Consider the following 6,948-nt stretch of genomic DNA (forward strand, 5'->3'; position numbering starts at 1 on the left):
AGTCCCCTTGCAGGGCCACACCCTCCAGGCCTGACGCCGCCTATAAACAAGTGCTCAGCCACCCACACACACATATACACAAGCACAGGGAAGGGGGAGCAACACCAAAATACACAACAATAATAATAATAATATAATACATAACTGCTCAGGGACCCTGGGCCACTCAGTCCCAAGGACCCTGACACTATCAGTAACATCATAGCAACCGAACAGCTGTATAGAAACTCCGTCATGCTAGCTCACGCAGTACCAGTTATTGTAACTGACTGTAAAAAGTCAGCACAACGAAAATAAACTGCACCTAAACTTGGTTTATATCTGACCCAGATAGACTGCAGGTCATAACTTCTTACCTGAAGTTCAGTTCACCGCCTCGGGCCTCTGCTCCTCCTGCCTTTCCGTCATCCACCTGCCAGCGGGTTGCATCTGCTGGCCTCCACCACTTGCTAATGTTACTGAATCTGTGGAAGCTCCGCAATAGCCACCACCAAACAATTGAGTTATTTTTACACATCTCCCAGCATCTGGCCAATCCACCACCTTTCAGTGTTTATACTGTTACGGGGAAAAAAAACAAAAAAAACATCGGCCCATAAAAACGAAAAATCACCATCGGCCCACCGGGCAAATGCCCGGTTTATGGGCAGAAATCTGTGCCATCAGAAACTGAATTTGAATAAGTTAAATTTGAATTTGAATTGCTCAGATTGAATCTGAATTGTAACTTGAATAAATGCTTTTGAAAACTGAATTTGAATTAGTCTAATTTGAAATTGAATTTATGGTTTGAAAATGATCATCACTAAATTGAAATTGAATTTTATATTTTGAAAATGAATTGATTTGCTTTGAAACTGCATTTTATCCTTTAAAAATTCAGCTCTCGAATAATTTCAGTTTCACTTCTCACCATTCAGTTTCAGTTCTACAATTCAATTTCAGTTCCAAAATTCAGTTTTTTGGAACTTACATCCGGTTCCGGTTCAAGCGCAGATTAATAGAACTACGTTTTACTAGCGGACCGAAAGTGTTACTGACGAGAATCTACAGCATCTTGAGCTGAATTAAGACTTCAGAAGTCATTCATCATGTTGAATGACCAGCGGATAAACTCTCAGGTTGGTAATAAATGTATTACATGTATAAGAACAAGCGTCATGTTAACAAATGATAGCCGTAAGGTAACTTTTATGCTTATTGTAGCTGCTAGCTAAAAACGCTAATTTAGCGTAGTTTGCCCTGAATTCAGCTTTGACAAACAAATATGATCGACTGTTTCTAGTAGAATTCCAAAGTTGTCATCTTGTACCCTCTCAGAGTGCCCCTCTGTATGCTTGCAGAGACCCCTACAGTAGGGAAACATGCAAAATGCTGTCCAAACCTTTGTATTTTAGCTTTATTTATGTCTTACACAGCATCCCAACTCTTTAGCTAACTTAATAACTTTAGCTAAAGTGAATAGTTAGTCTAATTCATTAGTGCAGCATTACTGGATCACCTCTGTTTGAAGTGATATAATGTGATATTCAACTATCACTGAAACAGCAAACTTTGTAAATAAGCAAACAACACTTCTCATTCTCTAAACGTTTGGCCACAGCTGTAGATTACACTATCAGTGCTTGTTCACTCTTGACAATAATTACATTTCAAAATTTACTTTGTGCATCTACAGGTAAACAATATCTAATATTTTATCTAAATGACTGCTTTGTCTTTGAAAAGGGTGAAGAGCTTGAGGCCGGTGACAGTCCAGTTCTACTCTAAGTACATCCTTACAGTGGCTCACAGGACAAGGCTACATTCCTGTCCTGCCAGAAGAGAAGAGAAACTTCAGAGTCTTCATGCAGTTCAACCACACCTGTCATATTCCGTATGACAGGGGTCTCAAACTCCAGTCCTCAAGGGCCAGTGTCATGCAACTTTTCCATGTCCTCGAGGACTGGAGTTTGAGACCCCTGCCGTATGGTGTTCATGCTGTTTTCTACCCCACAGTTACAGCATGTCTGACTGCCTGTTCAGCATATGCAAAAAATATATGATGAGTTTAAGCATGTGATGACTAAGGCCTTCCATTATGGTGTTTGTCATCACATGTCACAGACATCTGGATGATCATTTGGAATAAACAAAAAAACTAAAAACTTGTTACTTCATCTTTATTATTATTGTTGTTCTTATTTTACATTGTTAATGCCCTACCTGGCCCCCTGGCAACACTTTGCTAGATCCGCCCCTGCACAGTTACCAGCTGTCAGCTACTTAGAAAAAGGATCCTGGTGTTATTTGTCTCTCAGAAAGAGTTCATAACTTCCCTTCAACTCATTCATGTCACCTAAAAGGTAAACCTGTTTCTCCATCACTGTTCAGCTCTGATGATTCAGTAAGGACATCTCCTGGTTTCATCTTCATGTTTCCCTCTCACCACATATCCAAACCGATATCATGACCAGCAGCTTTACAGCTGTGGCTCCAGCAAACATCAACTGATACAAGAAATTAATATTAAATAAATTCTAACAACAGCTGATCAAGCTTAAACGTGCTGCTGTTGTTTAGCGCGACATCCGCTGGTTTCCTGTTTCTGGCGCAAAGTGGGCAATAAATAAACAAGAGAGACGATCAGCTGATCATTGATCAGTTTCATGATTAAAGTAGCAACAGAAGAGGGAGGGGGGGGGGGGATAAGAGAAGAGGCAGCTGTGCAGCGTAAAAACAGAATAACTCCATCTTTGTGTCTTTTCCCATTCTAGCTAAAGTTCGGGACAAACTGCATCTCTTCTCAGCTCAATACGAAACCCGTAATATTTTCTCTGAATGAGGGACCATTCCACTTTTTAAGGAGCCGTTGGCAACTCTACTAACTAACCTTATGAATAAAATAAAGTTCACTATCAGTAACATCATAGCAACCGAACAGCTGTATAGAAACTCCGTCATGCTAGCTCACGCAGTACGAGTTATTGTAACTGACTGTAAAAAGTCAGCACAACGAAAATAAACTCCACCTAAACTTGGTTTATATCTGACCCAGGTAGACTGCAGGTCATAACTTCTTACCTGAAGTTCAGTTCACCTGATACTCGAACCGGCGGCTGCCTCGGGTCTCTGCTCCTCCTGCCTCCCCTTCCCTCATCCATCTGTTGCCTCTGTGGAAGCTCCCCCATAGCCACCACCAAACAACTGAGTTATTTTTACACATCGGCCAGCATCTGGCCAATCCACCACCTCTCATTGTTCATGCCTTTACAAAAAAAATAAAAAAAATAAGTCATCAGCCCACTGTGCAAATGTCCGATGGCTAGTCCAGCTATGTTAACTTGTTAATCTTTCGCTGAAAAAATGTTTTCTGTGGTGCCGTCTTTCGTGCTTGGCTCTCCTACCTTTGCTAACATGATGCTCATAGTGCAGGAGCCAGTGCTGCATTCACTTACCCTCGGACATCTGAGCTTCACTGTGAAGCCATAATCGTACATTTGATATTTCATTAAATTTTATTGTTTTAGCTTCGGGGTGGCACCTGGGGTGGCCAGTCTGGTTGGGGGGGTGGCCTGTGCCCCCCAAGGCCACCCCGCTGGACACGCCACTGTCACTCTGTATTGTGAATTATGTTCTCATGGTTGGTCTTTTGTTACTCCCTCGAGTCTAGTTTCTTGTGTTCCAAGCTTAGTATTTCCCTGTGTGTATTTTGGTTCTTAGAGTCCTCTGCCTTATGGTTTATGTCTGTATTTCTTAGGTGCTGTCTCCACCGTGTCAAGTGGAGACAGCACCTATGTGTTATACTTCCTGTTTTACTTTGAAGGTCCGTGTCTTATGTGAATGTGTCCTGCTTTGCTTCCTTGTCTCATCAGTTCTGATTTCTCCCAGCTGTGCCCTCCTTCTGTGTCTCATCCCCCTCGTTACTTCCCAGTGTATTTAAACCCCGTGTTTCTCTGAGTCAGTGTCGTGTTGTCCCTCAAGCGGTGTTTTTCCCTCGTGTGCCTCTCTGTAAAGTGTGAGTTTATATTTTCTTAGTTTAGTATGCTTTTCTAGTGATGGGTAGTGATGGGCAGATGAAGCTTCATGAAGCACTGAAGCTTTTCATCCAATTGGTTCACCCCAGCACAAAGCTTCTTGAAGCTTCATTTGCTCTAGCAGGACACCTACTGGACGTAAAAATATTAGTTGGCATGAATTTGAAGAGTGTGGCCTTTTGCACACAGCCTGTAAATGTCAACAACAAAAGGAGTGTGTAAAACATGTATATTGTAGTGATGGCAGTATACTGTGTATATTTATACTGGCAGTATGGAAAATGATTATTTGGAAATGCTTAAAATGGAAATGATCATTTACTGTGAGGTGAGGTGTGGTTAGGTGTGGACAGTGGTTGTGCTCTTTAATGTTGAGGTATGGACAGCTACACACTGAGGCCTCAGTCCTGCCCATATTTTATTCAGTAAAAACTAAATATTCACTGCTTTTATAACCTTTAGTGGGGAGAACATAGCTAGGATTTAATGATTCAACAAATCTTTTGAATCCTTTCCTCCACAATGCTAAATGGCTGGGAGTCCTCAATCACCATGCTAACCAGGTCTTCATCTATTTGAGATTGTTCTCCTGAGGAAAGACAATAAAGACAAAGCACAAATATAAATATCACACACGTAACTTATTACAGCTGTATAATATTGTTATATCATTTAGTAACATTACTGCATGCTATATTATCATGGCATTTGATAGCTCACCTGGTCTTGCTCCACAATCGCTGTTCCCCTTATTCTCATGCAAAGCTCTGTAGTGCCTAAGCATGGATGAGGTGTTGTTGTTATATCCCAGCTCCCTGGCACATAGCAAACACTTCACCTTGTACAAAAGTAAAGCCGCGTAACATAAATTGTATTGCACCATCAGTGTTATGAAAATACATCTTCTGTAGAAATTTACATACCTTGTTGGGAGGAATAAAATCAAAATGTTCCCACACAGGGGAGGACAGCCTCCTCTTCTTAGCTGCCTCCATTCTCTCCTGACTTTCTCTCCTCACTCTCATAAACCTCCAAACTGTCTCCAAACTCTCACTAACCGCAACTCTCCATCAAACACCCACATTTTGATTGAAGTCTGAGGGGTTTGTATCGCTGTCATAGCTCGCGGCAAAGTTCGAACCGCTTTATGAACCAGTCACGTGGTACAGCCGGGCAGCGAGGCTTCGGACGTCATCATTTTCAGCTCCTCCCATAAATGAAGCAAGCCTCGATACGCGCGTCGCGGAAACGCCCCCTCAATTACTCGACACACGCTTCGAAGCCTCGATACAGAACTATGCTTTTCCCCTGTCAGCAAATAAAGCTGAGTTTTTTGAGTTTTTTGAGTTCATCCCTCGAGTCTGCCTGCATCTTGGGTCCAACTCCTGCCTGCCACACAGTGATTCATGACAACTGCATGTGTCTGCAACTCTCTACCACCAACTGAGAGAGGAAAGCATGCTGCCCTTTACCAAATGTAGCGTGTAACTGAAAATATCGTCAACCCTAAACTACAGACTGGTTGTTTAGGGTTGACGATTGGTTGGTTCCACCCTGGAAACATTTTGTAGAACCTTTAAATGTGTGTTTTAAACCCAACAATGTGTACATTAAATCAGATTTATTAAAAATAAAGTATTTTACCATATTGTATTATTGCAACTTAAAACCATGAAATTACCTTAAACTTCATAACTGCTGCTGACAGCAGCCACAGAATGCAATGTGAACACTGTCTCCAGATGGAAACCAGAGGAGTGATGTTGGTGTGGTCTTTGTAGCGAACCCCCCCGAATGAAGGATGACACTTTACTGATGACGTTTTGAAGGTTTAATGGCAGTAAACCATCAATCTCACCATAAGAGCTGGGGATGTATACATAGAAACAGCGTGTAAGCAAAATAATCCACACTCTTACAATCGTAAACCTTATAACATGAAGTTCGTTTCAACGTAACATTTAACAAATGTAGCGACTGTCACAAAAACATCTAAACGTCTCCTTATTTACATCATAACCATACCTTGTGCCTCTATCAAGGGGGCTGCTAATGACAAAAGAAATCACCATAGGCTCCGTTAAGCCATCACTTTTCTAAACTCCCGCGACTGCTGCTGAAAACTGCGCCAAAAACAGTTTTACAGGAAATTGTCCCATCAAAATAAAAGCTTCGACACACGGACAGGAAGTTGGTAGTAGAAAATAGGAATGAGTGCCAAAATAAGGTGCAAGGAAAGGCATTCAGGGTTATTTACACTCCCACCAAAATTACGAATAATTGGTTTACATAAGAACCAAAATGAATCATTTTCCCAAACAAAATAACCCATGTAGGAGTTACCTTAGGAACTTTCTAACAACAATACAAGTTTTTGTACTGGACGCTCAACAACTGATAGTTTAGAAGAGCGTTGACCTTTATTATTGAGTCTCTTTTCTCCAAGTGAGATCTTTACCCTTCGCACAAGTCCATCTTTTCCACTGACAGTCTCTACAACTCTTGCAAGTCTCCATTCCCCTCTGGGTGCCAGTTCATCCATTTCCAACACAACATCACCTACTTTTAGATTCCTCTTTGGTGAGTGCCACTTTTGCCTTGAAATGATGTTGTGAATGTATTCTCGTCTCCAGCGGCTCCAGAACTGCTCTGCAAGGAACTGCACGCGGCGCCACCTCTTCTTGCTGTACAGGTCCTCATTTGAAAAGGCACCAGGTGGGGGCAACGGTGCATTGGATTTCATGTGCAGCAGATGATTGGGCGTGAGCGGTTCTAGGCTCTTGGGGCTGTTCAAGTTATCTATAGTCAGAGGTCTGCTATTGACTATAGCCATGGCTTCATAGAATAACGTCCGTAATGAAGCATCATTGAGTCTGTCATGAGCCAGTGACAGAGTGGTATTCAGCACACTTCTGACAGTCTTTATCTGACA

Source organism: Maylandia zebra, linkage group LG23 (assembly GCF_041146795.1).
Source record: "Maylandia zebra isolate NMK-2024a linkage group LG23, Mzebra_GT3a, whole genome shotgun sequence".
NCBI classification, from domain to species: Eukaryota; Metazoa; Chordata; class Actinopteri; order Cichliformes; family Cichlidae; genus Maylandia; species Maylandia zebra.